The sequence below is a fragment of the Pongo pygmaeus genome, chromosome 16, assembly GCF_028885625.2.
Source record: "Pongo pygmaeus isolate AG05252 chromosome 16, NHGRI_mPonPyg2-v2.0_pri, whole genome shotgun sequence".
In the NCBI taxonomy this organism is placed as follows: Eukaryota; Metazoa; Chordata; class Mammalia; order Primates; family Hominidae; genus Pongo; species Pongo pygmaeus.
Window position 1 is genome coordinate 25615396 of NC_072389.2, and position 21493 is coordinate 25636888.

General features: G+C 39.3%; 1 pseudogene; it reads left to right on the forward strand.

Annotated features, from left to right (window-relative positions):
• Positions 1–21493, forward strand: part of LOC134738205 (putative HERC2-like protein 3) — a 137095-nt pseudogene that overhangs the window by 98990 nt on the left and 16612 nt on the right.

Below are 21493 nucleotides of genomic sequence, written 5' to 3' on the forward strand. Positions count from 1 at the left end.
GGAGCTCCAAACCCATTCTACCCCTGCAGAGTCTGCCAGGCTGCTGGTTAGCACTGTGATTATGGGCTGTTGTTTTCGAGGTTACCATGGAGGTGGAGAATGGGGAGAGATGGAAATAGGCAGCTTAGCAGCCACAAAGCTCACTGTTCTTTCTGAGCACTTTTCTTTGATAATTACTGCTAAGATTGTTGCAAGCCTTTGGTTAATTTCCAGAGTTTTAAAAATGTTGGTTCTGACCATTTTTGCTGGTGTTTTTACTGATTTTATGGAGGAGAGGATTTTTCAGAAGTCTTTATCACTTTTGCTTGTTTGTTCAAATTAGTCTCTACAAGAAATTCAAAAATTAGCCAGGCATGCTGGCACACAACTGTAGCCCCAGCTACTCAGGAGGCTGAGTTGGGAGGATCGCTTGAGCCCAGGAGGTAGAGGCTGCAGTGAGCCTAGATCAGCCACTGCACTCCAGCCTGGGTGACAGAGTGAGACCCTGTCTCCAAAAACAAAACAAAACAAAGGAAAGACAACAAAGCATGATGAATGCATTAATCTTTTCTTTACTTACCAGTTTTCAAAACGATGAGCTGTTTGCTAGCATCCTTAAAATGACTGATGTTGTAGTATGCGTCATTTTCTTTCCTTTTTTTTTTTTTTTTTTTCCCAAGACAAGCTCTTACTGTGTTACCCAGGCTGGAGTGCAATGGGTTGATCATAGTTCACTGCAGCCTCAACCTCCTGGGCTCAAGTGATCCTCCCACCCCAGACTCCCAAGTAGCTGGGATTACAGGCACACACCACCATACCCACATTAAAAAAAAATTATAAAATTTTTTGGTAGTGACTGGGTTTCCCTATGTTGCCTAGACTGGTCTCGAACTCCTGGACTCAAGCCATCCTCTTACCTTGGTCTCCCAAACTGCTAAGACTACAGATGTGAGCCACCATGCCTGGCCCCCTCCTTTTTTTAAAAAAAAAGCTAAATAATAATCCATTGTAGATATATACCAAAAAACATCTGTGAGAACCATGATTTCCAGTAGGTAATTCTCTAGGCCAAGGATCACGAATTTTTTCCGTGAAAGGCCAGATAGCACAGTAAATATTTTAGGTTTATTAAGCTATATGGTCTTCATTACCATGACTCAATTCTGCCTTTGTAGAGCAAAAACAGCCTTAGATAGATATCCATAGATAGATACTTAGGTTGTTTCTTCCTTTTGGCTACTGGGAATAATGCTGCCGTGATCGTGAATGTACCAATATCTGTTTGTGTCCCTGCTTTCAATTCTTTTGGGTATATTCCTAGAAGTGGAGTTGCTGGATCATATGGTAATTCTATGTTTAATATCTTGAGGACTTGCCATACTATTTTCCATGGTAGTTGTACCATTTAACATTTTCACCACCAATTAACAAGGGTTCTTCTCACCACATCCTCACCAATACTTGTTATTTTCTGCTTGTTTTTTTTTTTTTTTGTATAATTCTCATCCTAATGGGTGTGAAGTGGTACCTGATTGTGGTTTTGATTTTCAATTCCCTAATAATTATTGATATTGAGCATTTTCATGTGCTTATTGGCCATTTGTATAGCTGTTCTGGAGAAATCCAAGTCCTTTTGTCCTTTTTATTGACTGGGTTGTTTTTTGTTGTTGTTGAGTTACAAGTATTCTTTATATATTCTAGATAATAACCCCTTTCCAAGATGTGATTTGCAAATGTTTCCGCCCATTCTGTGGGTTGCCTCTTCACTCCGTTCATAGTGTCCTTTTGTGCACAAAGGTTTGATTTTGATTTGGTCAAATTTAGTCTTTTTTCATGTGTTTCCTGTGCCTTTAGTGTCATATCCAAGATACCACTGTCTTATTTTTTAACCTTCCTTTTTTAAAGTCTTCAATGTATATATTGGCAGGCTTTCCACATCAGGTCATATAGCTTCTTATTACTTTTATCAGTTGTAGAGTATTCCTTAGTATGGATGTTCTTGTTTATGTAATCGTTCCCCTATTGATGGACATTTAGGTATGGTTCAGTCTTTCCTTTTACATGTATACATGTTAAAAACAAACAAAAAATCTGGAATGGACATTCGTCAAAGTGTTAGAAGTGATTATCTCTGGGCAATAGGATTAGAAAAAGATTTATTTTGTATTTTTGTTTATCTGCATTTTCTAATTTTTAATAATAAACAGGTATCTCTATTTAATAAAAACTTGCAAACTAGTCAATCAATATATTGATATCCTGTGCTTCACTAATTTCACTCTGGAGAGTTTATCCAAAAAAAATTGTTTTGCGTAAGTTAGACAAAAACGTCTGCTTGAAGTAATTCATATCATTGATAATGTTCTAGTTTCATTTAGAAACAGACAATGTTCAGATAGGGGACTAGTGAGATAAAATATCATATATGAGCTTAGATTATTATGTGAACACAAAAATTAAATTATCAGAGTATGTAGCAGTGTGAAAAAACATCTATGAGGACCAGGATTTCCAGTAGGTAATTGTCTAGGCCAAGATCATGAAATTTTTCTGTGAAAAGTCAGATAGTACAGTAAATATTTTAGCCTTATTGAGCCATATGGTCTTCATTACTACAACTCAATTCTACCTTGATGAGCATAAACAGCCTTAATGAATGAATGAGGAGGTGTGGCTAGATTTGGCCCAGGGGCCACGGTTTGCAGACCCTCATCAAAGCACGTGGATTGGTCCACGAGAGTAAAGGCAATTGAGGTAGGCAGTGCATTTACTTTAAACGTTTCTTTAATGTTATTTAAGGGTGTATTTAAATGAAATTATGTAATATTCATCTGCTTTACACATAGTTGGTGATTTCCAAAGATTTATTTATTTTTTTCTTGAGACAGAGTGTCACTCTGTTGCCCAGGCTGGAGTCCAGTGGCACGTTCTCAGCTCATTGCAGACTCCACCTCCTGGGTTCCAGCAATTCTCCTGCCTCAGCCTCCTGGGTAGTTGGGACTACAGGCACACGCCATCACACCTGGTTAATTTTTGTATTTTTAGTAGAGATGGGGTTTCACCATCTTGGCCAGGCTAGTCTCAAACTCCTGACCTCAAGTGATCTGCCCACCTTGGCCTCCCAAAGTGCTAGGATTACAGAAATGAAATATAGTTAAGAATGTTTTGCAGACACCCCCAGTTTTGATTGACTTGCTCATTTTCATGGGCCTTTAGTATACTGGTTTTATTACAGTTGTGTTCTATTCTTTCCCAGGAGAAGAAAATGTAATTGCTGTTCCTTTGGGAAGTCGAAGTGTGAGAATTACAGTGAAAGGACCTGCCCACCTCTATAAGTAGAATTTAATCTTAACACTTTTTAATATCCTGAAGGTTTAGTTAGCCAAAAAAAAGAAACCAACAAGCAAAAAAACTTTCTCTAAGTTAATGGGTAATGTTACCAAACTTGCGTCCACTTACTTGGCACAGCAAAGCTAAACTCTGACATTAGGATTTGCAGCCAGAGACAGTGAAGCATTTATTGCAGAGCACCAAGCAAGGAGAATCAAACAGCTCATGCTTAAGACCTGAAATCCCTGATGTCTTACATGTAAGGATTTTTAAAGATAGGAGATAGAAGTTACAGGCAAAGTCACAAATTAATACATGGAGGCTATGCACTGGTTTGACCTGAAAAGGTGGAATATCTTGAAGTGGGGGCTTACAGACCATAGGTAGATTCAAATATTTTCTGATTTGCAATTGGTTAAGAAAGGGAAGTTTTGCCTAAAGACTTGGAGTCAGCAGAAAAGAATGTTAGATCTGGCCCTTGGGCGTGATCTCCACGTGCCTCAGAGAGAAATGTAGGATGAAGAAAGGCAGTGAGAGTTCAGCCTCAGTTCCATCTTACCGGAGGTCTCTGTGCCAGTGGATCTATTTGGTGGGGATCTAGATTTCCTGAAAAACTATTCAGGGACATATGTTAAAATGTTATCTTTAGTTTCTATAGGGAACCATACATCCTGTGACTCTAACTTTTTCTGGCTATTGTTTTAATCCACTATTACCTTGTTGCTTGTGAAGTTGCTCATTACTTCTCAAGGCTAGCTAGGTGCCTGGAATTTCTCTTGAAGGAATTCAAGATTTTCCTTTATTTCCATTCTTGGGGTGGTGGTACTCTGTTGGGTATCCCCAAGTATTCTGTAGTGGGCAAAATAGCCTATATAACCAGGGAAATTATCTGTGTTGTACCCTGAATTTTTCTGTTCTCATACCCCAATGGGAAATTTACCTGTTTAAGATTAATCCCCTCATGGGAGAATAAAAACCAAATTTTATGTCAAATAAACTAGTTTTGTATAGGATGGCTGGGTGTGGTGACTCATGCCTGTAATGCCAGCTCTTTGAGAGGCTGTGGCAGGAGGATCACTTGAGTCTAGGAGTTTGAGACAAGCCTGGGCAGCACAGGAAGACCCCATCTCTACAAAAAATTTAAAAAAAATTAGCTAGGCATAGTGGCGCATGCCTGTAGTCCAAGCTACTCAAGAGGCTGAGGTAGTCCAAGGAGTAGCTTGGCTACTGCAGGCGTGTAGTCCAAGATCCTCCTTGAGCCTAGGAGTTCAAGGTTGCAGTGAGCTCTAATTGCACCACTGCAATCTGCCACTCCAGCCTGAGTGACACAGGAAGACCATGTCTCTAAAATAATAATAATACATGGAGAGTAAATTAAGATTTGGGAGTGTTCTGGAGATTTCAGCAAAGTGGGACAAAAAAACCAAAACAAAACAAACTTTAAAATACAAAACCTTATCAGTGAATATGGCTGATCAGAACAAGCCTTGCTGCTAGCACATCACAACTTCCCATCTAGGGGTCCCTGAAGGCCGACACTGGTTTCCCAGAATACTGCGAGTTTGAAACAATAAATAGATGATGGTGATGGTTTCACTCTGGGAATACACTGAAACCATTAAATTATGCATTTTAACAAGGCAAAGTTTATGGCATGCAAATTATACATGGAAAAGATGCTTAAAAATGCAGTAAATGGTCTTGATATTCTCATGATATTAAAGGCCATTCCCCAAAATTCAGCTCCAAAAATAGTTTTATAAATTGTAAAAACAAAATAAGTAAACAGTAAACAGAATAAGTAAAGGTAAACACTTTGAGGCAAAAATTCGTTTATGTGTATATGTTCTGGCATATTCAACATAACTTTATATTCAAGACTGGCGCTCATCCAAGAACAGGGCTCAAAAGTGTTCCCATTTCTCCAAGAGTGACAAATCTGTTGCTTGGACTATTTTCCTTTCTGAACAATCTCACAATTGGCAGTAGAAGTATTTCTGAAAGTTATCCTTCTTTGCTGATGAATAGAACTGGCTTCATTTACAAAGGACTTAGTTAACATTTCTGAATATCTAAATATAGAAGTGGTTTTATTTCCTGGATTTATACAACTTTTTTCTTAATTTTTATTTGTAAAAGAGATATTTCTGAAATGAAGATTATTTTGCAGTAATAAATCATTCTTTTAACATCCACATTAACTATAACTATCCAAAAGACTGCATTACTAAGAACTGAAAATACCTAGCAACATTAATATCAGTCTCTTTGCTGTGGAGTGAATTTTCATTACAGAATATCCATCTGACATACTGCCTAGAGGTGTTTGTTCAGATCCTGAATTTCCAGTCCTGTCCCAAGCCTGGCCACAGCATTATGGGGAGCACCCAGCCCCAAATTTTCCAGGAGTGCATCCCTTCAAAAATGGAAGCAATAAGCAGATCCCTGCAAAACAGGTTTTATTGTAGCAAAACCTTAGCATTAAATGTGTTTGACTAGCAATAAACTTAAGAAGCCAAGAGGTCATAAACCAAAAACCTCCAATTCGATTGGAAGAATATTTTCCCTTTAAGTCCTATCTAAGGACCATATATAGAGATGTATAAATATAAGCATGGATACAGTACCTAATGACCAATCAAAGGAAATTGACATGAATTAAATTAGCATATACTATATAAATACAGCTCTACTGTACATATAAGTTTGATGTATTTATAACTATGTTAGCCATGCTAAACACTCATTCCACGTTTACCTGACAGTACTTTCGTGGCCTTTAGAATTTAGGAAGACCTCTTGGGGATGGTTACCATGACCCTGCCTTTTTTGAAAGAAGCCTGAACTGATACTTCTCAATGCAAATCCTTCAACTAGAAGCAATTAGAAGCATTCATCATTTTCTAGGCATAATTTCTTTTATAAATAACTAGTAGTGGATTAAAATATTTAAAGGCATCACTAGAGACCTGAGTTGTGAAGATTTGGGGATACAAGAAAGTCTTGATTTCTAATTTTTACTCTTTTTGAGACTACCTATCATATCTTCCTCAACACTTCCCTCCCTCCCCTCAATATTAAGTCTGGAGAGGAGAAAGAAGTTGGGCCGTGGGCAGCAGGAAAGAAGGCTCACACTCTCTTCCCTTAATTCTGGTGGGGATGTTTATAAGCTTCCTGGGGTCTCCTACACACTAACCACCTTGCTGCGGAAACCACAGAGGGTCAGTGAAACCTCTGAGAACCAAAGGGCTTGTGCATGCAGCTCTCACTAGCCATGAATCACACATTGTGAACAACATGGGGCTGCAGTAAATATAGGGAAATGGTGGAAATTAATAAAAACTTAAAGGTATCCATAAGTCAATACATCATCTGAATTGTTGATTGAAACACCACAAACTCCTTTTTTTGTCATTTAAGAGGCACCAGCACAAAGGAGAAGCAAGTTTGCCACCAATAAAAATGACAATTTTAAAGAATTGCATCGGCCTCCACCTTGCCGTGGATTTGGCACAATGGCTTTGTTAATCCAGATTATCAGAATTGTTTGCGTCCATAAACTCTACATTCACCAAATCAGTTTACCAGTCTTTCTTCACCCACCTTTGACTCTGCTTACCCATTTACACAATTGAGGTCAAAACACCTGCTTTCTGCCTCCTAGATAGGCAACCAGTGTTTGTGCTTTAGATAACCAGAAGCCTTTTGAAATACTCAAATTAAAAATATTTTACAATAAGCGTACCATTTAGTGGAAAGCAGAGTGGTTTGGGTAATTTATGTGAACTTGAAAATTGTTTTTGCTACTTGTGTTTTTATATCCGTGTCACTGAGACTCTTAGACACTGTTAAAATAGTGGCTAGATTCTGTATTAAAAACAAAATATCAAAACCAAGTTAACAAAAATGCTGGCCTTTGGTTTAGGGAATGGATATCATAGCAACTGGTCCTCCCTTCCTCCCAGATTACCTTCCCAGATTTTTACACCCCCTGCCCCAACTCTGTATCCCGATCTGCAACTCGGAACACTGTGGTCCAGAAGGTTAGCACAGTGGGAAAGCAATTACTACCCCAACACAGCCGCGAATCCATTGCATGCTACTTGAATTTAATCAAGTCATTTCAGGCTAAATCAGTGTCTAGAAACTTGTATTTTGCATGCCTTCTGTGAGGATGCGTTATGTCCCACTTCATTTTGCGTCTTGATATTGCCTTAATGCTCTTAATGCTCATCGTTTTGTTTTTCTCATTGACTTTAGAGACATCCACCGTAGGGCCCACTTACTATCTCCAGTTCCCCATTTCATTTTTACTGACAACTCACTTTGTAACACTCAGTTTTATGTCTTCATTGGAACTAGGAAATGAATTTAATCTCACAATTTCCAAAAATCTATTGCGGTCATGGAGATCAGGGCCAAAGTGGTTGGGGTTTTGTGTGCCTAAAAGTAGCCAGCATTATTCTTCGACCGCTAGTGACTCCTCCAGATCAAGTAGCTCATGTCCAGCCTTTGAATTTTCCCAGAAAAGTTCCCAGCCTGCCTGTCAGGGATGATCAGGGATGTCTCCTAATGCCTGTTACGCAGTCTGCCCAGGGCACTTGAATTCCTGCAGCTGCTCCAGTGACAGAGAAAAATCCAGCAAATGAAAACAATCAAAGCCCAGCAGGCTATGGATGGAAGCTCCCTAATGCCAGACTATTTTGTCGCATTTTATCAGCTTTCCATTTTTGACCCTCAACGGAGTTTTGGTTCTTCTGTGTTCTTTGTTTGAGATTGTTAAAGACTGGTATGATATCACTGAATCAAGTGTGGGTTTTAGAATAGAGTTGGACCTGAGAGATTGTCTGCTCTGACTCCTCATTTTAGATATGAGGCAATGAAAACCCAAGGCAGAAAGTTAGAGAAAAATACAGGGCCAGAAACGCAGGTGCCCCAGAACCTAGCTGTATATACATTTTTTATTGCCTCTGTCAACGTGAAACCAGATCTACTAAGTATGGTGACACTTAGAAAATAAAAGAAAGAAAAGAAAGAGGGAGGAAAGACAGAAATTTAAATGAAGTAGAAATGCTTTTTTGTTTAAACTGTGATAAGCCAACATTTTTTTCTGTAGGAAATCTTAAAAGCACTTTTGTTCATGTGAAAGCAAATTTGAATAAAGGGGTTTCATGCACAAGGGAGGTCTTTGTGGCAATGCAGTGGTTCTGTATTTTGACTGTGGTGGTGGGTGATAAAATGGCATTGAACTCTATGCACATATTGTACCAGTGGCAATTTCCTGGTTTTGATATTCAACTATGCTTTTGTAACATGTAAACATTAGACAAAAGGGAATGAAGTTTACAAAGGACCTCTCTATACTATTTTTGCAACTTCCTGTTAATCTAGAATTATTTCAAAATGAAAAGTTTTGTTTGATAAAAAGCAAATTTGAAATTTGCTGTGATTTTTGTCTAAAAGAGTAGGCATAAGATCTTTTGAACAAGAAATAAAATGAGTGAACATAGCTTTACTTTGAGTATTAGCTAAATCATGAAAACATATAAAGAAAGAAAAGTTTTCTCTTTCCCCTTATGCTAGAAATGGCTCCAAAGAATTAAGTAGAACTATTTGGGTCTGCCACCCTTGTTAGCTCCTTTTTTATGGGCAATTAAAAATCTGATATATCTATTCCACCAATATCAATTAATGTTTGTAAACTGAGTGGCTATTTTGACATTGTTTTGATATCATATACTGACATTGTGCTTGCTAAAATGTCTTTTGTAATAAAATGCCTTTAAGATTGTTTCTTATTTGAATCGTATATTTTAATTTTAGTTATTGAATCAAAAACACTTCAAGGAAGCAAAGGAGAACACAGCTTTAACAGCCCCGGAGTCTTTGTCATAGCAAACACAACAGTGGAATTTCAGAGGGCTCCGAAAGGCAAACTTTTAAGATTCCAGGACCTCTGATGGCTGATTTCATCTTCAAGGTAGGATGATCTTCTTCATAAACTTCATGTACCTGAATCCCAGAACATCTTGATTTTTAAAACAATAAGTTTGTTTAGCAAGAGGTCATCAATCATTGTTTTTTATACAGAGCATGTGTCATCAATATTTCCATATTGGCAGTCCATTCTTAAAAATTGTTCAGCACTCTTAAATTTCTGCTCCTAACCCTGACAGTTAAAGAACAAACTTCACTTTTATGGGGGAAGGATTGATTCTGTATTTATAATCTCTGGTTGCTTTGTTCAGTTTGTTTGCTGGTTTAAGAAACAGGGTCTCCCTGTGTTGCTCAGGCTGGTGCAGTGGCTGCAATCATAGCCTTGAACTCTTGGGCCCAAGTGATCCTTCTGCCTCAACCTCCCGAGTAGCTGTGTTCAGTTTCAGATAGAGTTTGGTGAAAATGGCCGATGGTTAAATGCACCATATCCTAAACCAGTATTGTGCCGCTGCATGTCTTCTTGCAAAGGAGAGCAGAGACAACAGGGGCTCATTTCTTACCCTCCTTTAAGATGGTTATCCTTAAGGCATCTTTACTTCAACCTTCAGCCCTTAGAACATGCAGTCTTGCAGTGGGCTGATTCAAGATCAGGATTTGCTTCCCCAGATGTTCTATGACAGATACTTGTCACAAGATACCTTCAGAAGAACTCTTCTTCTCTGGAACCATGAGCCTATGTCCCCTTTCTGGATGCTGCTGGGGCATCTTCCCTCATTCAGAGGACATGAAGTATAGTGGCCAATATATTTCCAAGGTGACACAGTTAGATACTCTTCTGATAAATTTGAAAATGCCTAAGAAATGAAAAAGATAGTTCAGTGTGTGGTTTTGCCTTATCCTGTTTCAGAAACCCATTCCAAAATGTAAATGGAAGCTAAAAAATAGCCCCAATTACCAGTTATAGTTTTCTGTATGAAAAAAACCCTTTAGCTTTAAAAAGCTGTCTCTGTTCTACATATTAATTTGTCACGGAATGTTTCACTGAGACATCAGTTGTGTCATCAGAGGAGCATGCACGGAGGTAGATGAGAGTTGCTAACTCATCCCAATCCCTGAGATACAAATTCAGCCTGCAGTGGGACCTGCCAAGTGTTGGCCTGCACAGTGTATTGTTTTGTTTCTGAAACTTTGGATTTTGAATAATCAACACTTAAAAATTGAGAGATTTTTACATCAGAAGATCAGGTTTTTTTTTTTTTTCTTCTGCTTCTCTGTAAAAATGGGAAGAGCTTGCATTTTACAATAGCAATAAGTGACTGTAACTGGGGAACAGCTGCCTTCCAGTCTCGGGTCTGCCGTGGTCCACACCACTATGTATTGTGTCCCTAACACTAAAGGCGTAAGTGGTTGGTTGCCATTCATCCTGATCTGGGCATTTATATCATCTGCCTAGCCGCCACAGACAGTTATGTTTCTGACTTCTGTGTCACATCCTTAAAGCATTGATCCAGTAGTCTTCTTAGGCAGTCATATTATGAAAGGTTTTGGGGAAGCCATAATTACCTTTTTTTTTAAAGTCTCTCTGGTCTATTGTTATGGCATAAATTCTATTTTCTTGCCCTCCTTAGGGCCTTCCTATGTGATTCTCAAGTAGAAAATATACACCACACACACACACACACACACACACACACAGACACACACACACACAGACACACACACACACACTTTTTGTTCTCTTTTAATTACTACTCAGAGAATCTGTATTCTTCTCAAGTCAACTTGGAGGTCCTTGACTGAATAGGAGATATTAATACAATGATGAAATGATGAAAGTACCCACAAAGATTAGTATTTCAAGATACTGTTTGGTTACAGTATCAGCATCAGTAGATCTTAACAATATATTGTTTATTGATACCATTTATAAAAACACATGTAAACTGCATATTTCTATGAGTTTGTATGTACACACACATATATGTATATGTATATTTTTAAAAATAATTTGGAAGGATACATTTCAAAATGGAAACACTAAAAAAAACAGTGACTATTTTAGAGGGGATAACATTTTATAATATCTAATTCTTAAAATAATGTTTAAAAGGAAGAATGTGGCTGGGTGTGGTGGTTCATGCCTATAATCCCAGCACTTAGGGAGGCCAAGGCGGGTGGATCACCTGAGGTCAGGAGTTCGAGACCAGCCTGTCCAACATGACGAAACCCTGTCTCTACTAAAAATACAAAAGTAGCCGGGTGTGGTGGTGCGCACCTGTAATCCTAGCTACTCGGGGGGCTGAGGCAGGAGAATCACTTGAACCCAGGAGGCGGAGGTTGCAGTGAGCCAAGATCGCACCACTGCATTCCAGCCTGGGCAGCAGAGCAAGATTCCGTCTCAAAAAAAAATAATTAAAAAATAAATAATAAAAAGTAAATGGAAGAATGAATTCACATATCACGTGCATAATTAAAAATTACTTTACACCTTCTTGTCCGAATTATGTATTCACCTTTTAATAGAGTACATTTAAAAGAAAATGTGTGTGTGTGTGTGTGTGTGTGTGTGTGATGGAGTCTCACTCTGTCACCCAGGATGGAGTGCAGTGGCACGATCTCAGCTCACTGCAGCCTCCTCCTGAGTAGCTGGGATTACAGGCATGCACCACCATACCTGGCTAATTTTTTTTTTTTAATTTTTAGTAGGGATGGGGTTTCACCATGTTGGTCAGGCTGGTCTCCAACTCCTGATCTCAAATGATCCACCTGCCTTGGTCTCCCAAAGAGCTGGGATTACAGACGTGAGTTACCGCGCCCAGCCAATAGAGTACATTTTAACAGCATGTTCGGTGTACACTGTCTGCATTCATATTCAGTCCTCTATGTTCCTGTCTCTGAGTTCTGACTCTCTCAGATTTAATAAACAGTTCTGGACTTTGACTTCAACTCCTGGAAAGCTTTTGATCTCTCCAGACTGAAAAGGTGTTTTGAAAAATACGTTTATCAAAGAGGGTGTTACATACAACTGTCTGACTCATGCATAAATGGAGCCTCATTTTCATACCTACGGCAATTGTCCCTCATGGATGTGGTGTACTTAGTGGGGGAGAATGTGGCAAAATTGGAGACGCTTATGATGAAGTCAGAATGGCTCTGATGTTGTTTTTTTCCTGACTTGGGAGCTTGTCCAAATAATGTGGGTTTCTAGGAAGTATCCTTTTCCATCAGTTCCTTTGTTTTTTTTTTTTTTTTTTTTTTTGGTTCCAAACATTGTAGTATTTCCCAGCCTGTGTTGTTGCTAAGATAAGGAACTCTTTGCTTCCATTCATCTCCTCCTGGCCCGTCACACAATCAAGTTATGGCTGTACTTTGAGTGGGAGGTTAAAAGTGCCTGTGAGGTCACTGATGACAGTCAGCCCTATGTCCCTGTGTTTCATTGTATCTCTTTCCATTCCAGTCAACCAACAGAAGCTAGTCTATAAACGGAAGACCTGGCTTCCGCCTGAGAGAGGATGAGGCGGTGACTACCAGCCCTGCATATTCAGTGCTCATTTAGCACAGCTGTGGGTGCACTGAGCCAGGTGGAGGCACACGCTTTGCTACAGTTCATGTAGTAGACCTACTTCATGGGCTTTTGATAACTGTACTGTTGAACACTGCTGTATTCTTACATAAAGAGTGACATATGTAGACATCAATGGGATGTTAGGTGGTCTTATAGGTATTGTTGCTCAGATTTTGCAGCTTAGCATCTCACTGTACCAATGAGAAAAAAATTTCTTTTTTCTACTCTTTAAGAAGCTATATTTTCATGGTTGGACCATTCTTGAAAATTGCACATCTCCTTCTTCCAGTGGATTTCTCATTGTATATGCTTGTTTTCCCGAAAATCCTGTTTCCCTTTTTTCATTTTTTTTTTATTTGTATGTAGCTACAGGGCCTCACTATATTGCCCAGTCTGGTTTTGAACTCGTGACCTCAAGCAATCCTCCTGCCTCAGCCTCCCAAATTGCTGGGATTACAGGTGTGAGCCACCATGCCCAGCCCTCAATGACCTGTTTTTCATGGATGACCCTTGTTATAGCACTAAGGGGTATTTTGCATTAGGGCCCTGCTTCTTCAATATGCGCATGTTGCCACCAGGTAGCAGTAGTGAGTCTCGGCTAAGTACAGTAGCTGATGCCATGTGCTTCATTGATTGACAGCGAGATAGACGCTATTCATTCAGTGAGAATTTACTGAATATTTGCATCTATGAGTAGATGTTTGTGAATATCAATTTTAAGTATATTCCCATGAGGATATCTAAAAAAATAAAATTAAATTACTTGGATAAAGACATCTTTCCATGGTTAATTTTTAACTACTATTGGTAGCTTTTCTCATCTTTTAAAATATATATATATCTTCAGGGAGAAGAAAACGTTTCTCTTCTTTGGGCTCTGAAATCTTCCTTTTTCAGCCAGTTGTCTTCTTAGGGATTCATGTTTTTTCCACTCTCATATTTTGTGTTTCTTCAGGAAAATGTTTTCTGATTGCTTTTCTACTAGTCCCCAGTTGTACAATCTCTGTCTTCAGTTTCCTCAGCTCTAGATATCTTTTATGCTGTCAACTCATTAGCCTCTTTTCTTTGTGGGGAGTTATGATAGTATATTTACCTTATGTGGGGATAGAGGATTTGAAACTGCCTGTCTTCGTTCTCTCAAAGAACACATTGGAGGCTTGCAATGCGGTGCAGATCGAGGCTACATTTACACATTCACAGGTGTTTCAAAACTCTGCAAGACACAGTTTTAGAGTCAGTGCCTGTATTAGCTTCACAAGACTGTTGTTAGTGAGTACCATAGCTGAGTGGCCTAAACAGCCGAATTTATTGTCCCACAGTTCTGGAGCCCGAAAGTCCAAAATCAGGGTGTTGGCAGGATCAGTTTCTTCTGAGGGCTGTGAGGGAGAAGCTGTCTTACGCCTCTCACCTCAATTCTTAGACTTCAGGCATCATCTTCCCTCTGTGCGTGTCTGGCTCTGGGTCCAAATTTCTCAATTTCTCCCATGCCTTTTTTTTTTTTTTTTTTTTTTGAGACAGAGACTCACTATGTCACCTAGGCTGAAGCGCAGTGGCACAATCTCGGCTCACTGTAACCTCTGCTTCCTGGGTTCAAGCAACTCTTCTGCCTCAGCCTCCTTAGTAGCTGAGACTACATGCACACGCCACCCTGCTGGGCTAATTTTTATATTTTTAGCAGAGATGGGGTTTCGCCATGTTGGCCAGGCTGGTCTTGAACTCCTAGGCTCAAGCTATCCACCCATCTCTGCCTCCCAAAGTACTGGAGTTACAGGCATGAGCCACCACACCTGGCCAGTCCAAATTTCCCCTTTTTATAAGGACACCACTCATAATGGATTAAGTCCTCCCAGTTACCTTACCCTAACTACATTGGCAAAGACTGTATTTCCAAATAAGATAGTATTCTGAGATACTGTGGGCTACGGTGGGCTAGGCTTTCAACATGTTGTTTTGGGGGCACACAATTCAACCCATAACAGTGCCAGCAGAAAAGAAAATTTACCTATTTCCTCATGCCTTACAATCATTGGGATTCTGTCTCATCCTAAGCATTTGTCGTCCATTCCAAAGGCAGAAACTTTTAGAATATTGCATATTTTACTGTAATGTGGTCTGTTGAAGGAAATTTCTTGGTTAAAGCAATTCATATACTGCTTTAGTAATTACCAGCATTCACAGCTAAGATACATGTATAAATGTAGACATACTATGAATAGTTTTATATAAAAATCTATTTCATAAATTTTGGAAATTCTTTTGAAGTGGCCAAGTCAAGTAGTTGAATTTGAATACCATTGACCTTTTTTGTTTGTTTGTTTTTGAGATAGGGTCTTGCTCTGTCACCCAGGCCAAGTACAGGCTGCAAGTAATCCTCTGGCCTCAGCCTCCCAACTACCTGGGACTACAGGCACACAACCCCACAGCCAGCTAATTTTTAATTTTTTTGTAGAGACAGAGTCTCACTATGTTACCCAGGCTGGCCTTGAACTCCTGAGCTCAAGAACCCTCCCGCCTCAGCCTCCTAAAGAGCTGGATTAGAGGTGTGAGCCACCATGCCTGGCCACATACTTTTATTATAAAACTCATTTTCCTCATCAAACAGTGCTAATACACTTTTGCAAATGTCAATGTGCATTTCACTTTTGCCATTCTCTGTACTTCACCATCTCCTTTGTCAGCAGAGCTGTTTGCCCTGCGGACTTGACAGCAGTGGTATGGCAGGTGAGTAATTAGCTGGAGTGCAGGAGAAAGCATTCATGTTCATCTTTTCATGATTAAAGTAGGGTTATTATTATTTTTAGCTTAGTCTTTTGTTTTGAAAGCCACCCTTAGTGGAGAGAGATGAAGATTTTCCAAATTGATTTAGTCTCCACAACATTTCCAGGGCCAAGCCTGGGGTCCTAACCCATAGCACATCTTCTGTAACATGGAGAGGTTGCTCCTTTCTCCAGCAAGGCTGCGCCTCAGTCTAGTGTCCTCAGGAGGATGTGCACACAGGGCATGTCCAGCCAGGATGTGGAAAGCCTTCTCCCTCTCCTGGTGCCAGGACAAAGGAAGCGGGCAGCGAGTCATGTTTCATGATGGTGGTCGCTCTCCAGGGCAGGGAGGCTTTCAGGGAGAGCCAAAAGCAGAAAAGGAGCTTTTGCTCCCTTCCCAGGCAGAGCTCCCAGAGGAAAGCACCTCACAGAAATCCCACCTCCATCAGCAACCCAGAGAAGCCGCACGAGAGTGAAGGTGGAATTAGTGCCCTGAAATGTTCAGTCACAGGTTGAGTCTGGGTTTAGCTCCCCGGAGTCTCCTTCAGTTCCTGAGTGGTAATGGAAGACATCTAGAAAATTTAATGTACTCTTGACTGGCCAGGGGGTGACAAGGTGGTGGCAAAATGACCCTTCAGCAGAGAGGTGTAGGTAGAGAGACTATGGGTTCTATTTTGTTCAGAAAAGGCCCAGTTTGTGCCTGTGACCCCAGCTGAATTGTTAGTAGCTCCTCCTTTCACTCTCAGAGCCATCCTGGCATGAACAATAAAGCCGATGGTCTCCCTAGTGCAGAGCTCTAAGCCAGCCAAGGATTGGATGGGGTCCCAGCCACACCACCGAGAACGTGCAGCAAGACAACAATGGCAGTGTCGAGGGACTAGGGGAAAGAGAGTGTGCCCACTGGCAGCAATTAGGGCCCGTTTGAGGATATCGTGCATGGATTTGAGTCAGTTGCTGTATATTTGCCCTGCACTGGAAGTAAAAGGCACTGATCCAGGTGTCACATGTGGACAAGATGATGTGATCCCCGGAAGCCCAGTGGGCCGTTTTCTTTCTTGTGGACCTTCTCAGCGAGGAAACCTCAGAAACTCCACAGTAGACCTTTTACCACCTCTCATCGACAAGAATTGGGTCACGTGCCCACTCTATACCATCCACTGCTGTGTTCATCTGGGTCCTCTAAGAATCAAATGCAAGGCAGGATGAGAAGTGCAAGAAACTTATTTAGGAAATGCCTGTGAGAAAAAAGAGGGAGAGAAAGCAGGGTGATGCTTAGAGAGCCATCAGATTGCACTGAAAATCTGACCATGAGTGAAGGAGAGAGGGAAGGAAGGAAGGTTGGATGCAAGCATCTTAAATGCAGTAGGTTCTAGGAGAATTCAGCAAAGCTGGAGAGGAAACCCTGAGCCAATGTCATTCATCATAGGCCTCCAGTGTCTCCCAAGAATGGCTCTGCCTTCAATACCCTTGCTGTGCTTAGTCACTGGCTAGGAGAATCCCATGGGAAGCTTGACCCAGAACTGGGGCTGTTGGCCAGTGACACCCTTTGCAGTTGTGTATCTGAGCAGAACACTCATTGGTCCTGCCACTAGCAAGGTAAATGTGAGCATGGTGATTCACTTAGAACAATCAGGATGTGCGGTGGCTCACGCCTGTAATCCCAGCACTTTGGGAGGCTGAGGCAGGCAGATCCCGAGATCAGGAGAACGAGACCATCCTGGCCAATATGGTGAAACCCCGTCTCTACTAATATACAAAAATTAGCTGGGCATGGTGGCAGGCGCCTGTAATCCCAGCTACTTGGGAGGCTGAGGCAGGAGAATCACTTGAACCCAGGAGGCGGAGGTTGCAGTGAGCCGAGATTGCACAACTGCACTCTGGCTGGGTGACAGAGCGAGACTCCATCTCAAAAAAAAAAAAAAAAAAAAAAAACAATCAGGATGTACATGTAAGACACAGGAGGGAGGAATGAACATGAACAAAATTGAGTGTCTGTAGAATGGAAAGGAGAAATGGATGCTGGTAGGGAATGGAATGTGTCTACTATGCTAAGGATTTCTCTTTCTGTAACACATCTAGCTTAATGCCTTTTCTCTTTCTTTTTTTTTTTCTTTTCTTATTTTTCTTTTCGGTGGTAATGGAGAAGACTTAGAAACCATTTATGTTTCTCTTAGGCTTATTATTTTAGCCAATTTTGAAATTTACATTTTTCTAGAGAAGTATCCAATTCATCTCATTTTTGAAACTTAGCTCTTCAAATGTAATCATGGTATTCCCTTATTGTTAAAAACAGTCTCCTCTTTACCTATAACAATGTCTCTTTCATTCCTAAACTCGTTTATTGGTTCCTTGCATAGTTGTTGTTTTGTTCAGACCATCCAAACATTGTCTCTGAGACATCTAACGACTAGATTTTTGTTTTGTTCATTAATGCAGAGGTTTTTTTACATTTCTATTTATATAAGTTTTTATTTCTTTTATCTTTGTCTGGATTTATTTTGGTGTTATATTTTCAGCTGCTAGAGCTGAATTCTTAATTCATTCTATTTCCATTTTTTTCTCCATTGAATGTATTTAGGGCTATCAGTTTCCCTATACAGAAGTTCTGAATTTTACTGTAGTGTAGTTTATCGGTCTTTAACATTTTACTTAGTGCTATTTGTATTCTGGTTGAGAAATCTGCCTCATCCAGAATTATGAAGAAATTCTTCTTTTTGTTTTTGTTTGTTCGTGGTTTTTTTTTTTTTTTTTTTTTTTTTTTTTTGAGATGCGGTCTTGCTGTGTTGCCCAGGCTGGGGTTCAGTAGCACAATCATGACTTACTGCAGCTTTGACCTCCTGGGCTCAAGTGATTCTCTCACCTCAGCCTTCCAAGTAGTTGGGACTACATGTGCACGCCACCATGCCTGGATATTTATTTATTTATTTATTTATTTGAGTCTCGCTCTGTCGCCCAGACTGGAGTGCAGTGGCATGATCTCACCTCACTGCAACCTCCACCTCCTGGGTTCAAGCTATTCTCCTGCCTCAGCCTCTTGTGTAACTGGGATTACAGGTGTATGCCACCATACCCAGCAAGTGTTTTGTATTTTTAGTAGAGACAGGGTTTCACCCTTTTGGCCAGGCTGGTCTTGAACTCCTGACCTCAAGTGATCCACCCACCTCAGCCTCCCAAACTGCTGGGATTACAGGTGTGAGCCACTGTGCCTGGCCAAATTAAAAAAAAAAAATTTTTTTTTTTGTAGTAACAGGATCCAGCTGTGTTGCCCAGGCTGGTCTCAAACTTCTGAGCTCAAGCATTTCTCCCACCTTGGTCTCCCAAAGTCCTGGGAATACATGCCCAGCCCTTCAGATATTCTTCTATGTTTGTGTTTGGAAGCCTTAATGTTTTTCCTTTCACACCAAAGGCTATAATCCATCTAGAAATTAGTTTGTATACATTGTGAGGTATAATAGAATCAATATTTTTTCTATATGACTGTTTAATTGACCTAGAGCCATTAGGTGAGGAATGATCTGTTGCCTATTTCTCTGAAGTCTGGTAATAACAATGTATTTATGGACCCTACTTTGTTTCATTGATCTGTTTGTTTATTTGTGCCAAAACCATTGTGATATATCTACTGTAGCATTAAAATAAGTCTTGATATCTGGAAGTGTAAGTTTCAGCTTTGTTCTTGCAGATTATCTTTGCTTTCCTTGACACTGCATTCTTATATCGTTGAAATCAGCTTGTCTGTTTTTAAAAATCTGCTGGATTTTGATTGGAACTGCATTGGATCTGTATGTCAATTTAAGGAAAATTGACATTTTCCAATACTAAGTCTTTCAATTCATCAATATGGCATATCCATACATTTTTTAGTTCTTTTAAAATTTCTCTCAGTAATGTTCATAATTTTTACTCTATGTCTTTAATATCTTTTATTAAATTTATTTTCAGGTGTTGGTTATTTTGGTGTTACTATAAATGGTATTTTTTTCAGTTTCTATTTGTTTCTGGGGTGTGGAAATATTGATTTTTGTGTATTGACATTATATTCTTACTATATTCATGTATTAATACTAATAGTTTGTGAATTCTTTTGGATTGTATACATACACAATTGTGACATCTGCAAATAATGAAGATGGCAGCTGTCCTTGTTATGCATTTCACTTCAGGAGAAAAGTTCCCTATAATTCACCATTATATATGGTTTTTACTATAACATTTTTTATAGATATTTTATTTGGTGAAAGAATATTTTTCTTTTTCTAGTTTGCTTCATTATGTACAAGCACAGAGCTTTATCAAATGCATTTTCTGCATCTTTAGAGATGATCACATGGTTTTCTCCTTTTTCCTTTTTAATGTAATAAATGACATTGATTTTTCAAATGTTAAACCAACTGTTTCTTCCTGTGATAAACCTACCTAGTCATTGTTCTTTTCGATTAGAATTTATTGTTAGTTGCCAGGCGTGGTGGCTCACCCCTGTAATCCCAGCACTTTTGGAGGCTGAGGCAGGCGGATCATGAGGTCAGGAGATCGAGACCAGCCTGGCTAACACGGTCAAACTCTGTCTGTACTAAAATACAAAAAATTAGCCAGGTGTAGTGGCATGGGCCTGTAGTCCCAGCCACTTGGGAGGCTGAGGCAGGAGAATCGCTTCAGCCTGAAAGGTGGAGGTTGCAGTGGGCCAAGATTGCGCCACTGCACTCCAGCCTGGGTGACAGAGCGAGACTCCATTTAAAAAAAAAAAAAAGAATTTATTGTTAATATTAATTATTGTTTGTTAAAAGGTGTATCCTTTTATATATCACTGGATGTGATTTTAAATTATTTCACTTAAGGTTTTTGTTGTCGTTTTGGTACCTACGTGCAAGAAAGGGTTTGCTTGTTTGTTTTCTTGGAATGCCTTTTTCAGGTCTTGGCATTTTATTCTGCTTTTATAAAACAAGTTTAGAAGTGTTTCCTCTTATTCTCTGCAATAGTTTGCATACGATTGGTGCCATTTTCTTTCTTTAAATGTTTGGCAGTGTGCACCAGGAAATATTTAGAATTATGCATTTAATGTCTTTGAAAGATACAGATTCTTTAGATTTTCTTATTTCTTATGTCCATTTAGTTTCAATGAATTTGCCTATTTCAAATAACTTTTAAAAAGTTATTGGCATACTTTTCATAGCATCCTCTTATTGTTCGTTCACTTTCTGAACAACCTGTAGTATGTCCTCTTTCTCATTCCTGATATTGACTATTTGTGCCTACTCTTCTACTTGCTCAGTCACATCAGAGGGTTATCAATTTTATTAGACATTTCACAGAAACAACTTTTGGGTTCATAACTGTTTTACTCTAGTTTTCTTTCCTTATCATTAATGTCTGCTCCTATCTTTATTATGTCCACTCTTACCTCTTTAGATCCCATAGGCTGTTTTTTTCCTAAACTTCTTGAGATGGATTATGAAATCATTAATTTTCATCTTTTCTCCCTAAAACATATACATTTAAGTCTAAAAATTTCTCTCAATGCATACCTTATATTTAATTTAATAATTTTGATATGAAATGTTTTCCTTCATCATTCAGTTAAATTACTTTGTAAGTTTTGTAATTACATATTCTTTGACTTGTGGATTATTTGGAAGTATAACATCCAACCATGAGGGAATTTTCCAGTAATCATTTTAAAATTTATTTTTATAGCTTAATTCTACTGTGGTCAAAGAACATACTCCATATTATTTCAATATTTCAAAATTTATAAAACTTGGTTTGTGGCTCAGAATATAACAAAGTTTGGGAGAATGTGATGTGTAGTCTTCTGTTGTTGGATACAATGTTCTATGTATGTCAATTAGGTCATGTTTAGTAATTGTGTTATTCCAAATTATAGCCTTCCTGATTTTTGTCTGCTTATTCTATCATGAGAGATGTGCTA